This window comes from Wasmannia auropunctata, unplaced genomic scaffold (assembly GCF_000956235.1).
Source record: "Wasmannia auropunctata unplaced genomic scaffold, wasmannia.A_1.0 LD336090.1, whole genome shotgun sequence".
Lineage (NCBI taxonomy): Eukaryota > Metazoa > Arthropoda > Insecta > Hymenoptera > Formicidae > Wasmannia > Wasmannia auropunctata.
In genome coordinates, this window is record NW_012026800.1 from 4,064,205 (window position 1) to 4,065,177 (window position 973).

Genomic DNA, 973 nt, shown 5'->3' on the forward strand with positions numbered 1-973 from the left:
GCGTGCGTCGTGCGTGCGTGCGTGCGTGTGCGTGTGCGTGTGTGTGTGTGTGTGCGGCGTGCGTGCGCGCGCGCGCGTGTTGGATACGCGTCCGTCCTTGCGTGCATTTGAATGTGTTTGTATATGTATGTGTATGTGTATTTTTCAATCGAAAAATAGAAAATCTTTTTATTATGTCAATCCACAGGAATGGTAGAATATCCTATAATAGTGATTTGTCGTTTTAAACCATAGACATATAGAATAGACTCCACATCGGCTACATACGCGAAATCGTATATGTAGCTGATGTGGAGTAAAAAATAAAAATCGTTCAAAACGACAAATCACTATTAGGATATTCTACCGTCCCTGTGGATTGACATAATAAAAAGATTTTCTCTTTTTCGATTGAAAAATACACATACACATACATATACAAACACATTCAAATGCACGCAAGGACGGACCCAGACAGCACTAAATCCACACGGACATGTATTAGAAACTAAACCGTTAAGTTTCTAAAGAAAATTGTAACAGTTACAGGCACGTGTCAATCGTAGATCTGACATGTATCAGATACCTTGCAAATAGCTCGCAATGGCCGCTTTTCGATTATGTCAGAATGGTATCAGATATGTACCGAGTTACGTACGAAATAAGTAAATGAAATATTACAGATATTTATCATATAGGTAACTGGGACTTCCGTTTCCGGTGTGTGTGAGTGTGGATCTGCGAAGTTCTGTAAGAGTGAGTGGAGCGTACGAGTGAGAGTTGGAGTGAAGGAGAGAAGGTGTGGAAAGAAAAGGGGAAGGGAGTAGGGCAGATTGGGCTGCAGGAGTGAAGGGAACGCTAGGGAAAGGGACTGAGAAGGGTAGGGAGAAGAGAAAGACGAAGAGTATAGGTTAGGGGTAGAGCGGGAGAAGTTAGAGGGCGAGGGGGCGCATGCGCGGTGGGCCTGGGAGTCAGAGGCAGGAGAGCACGTGGT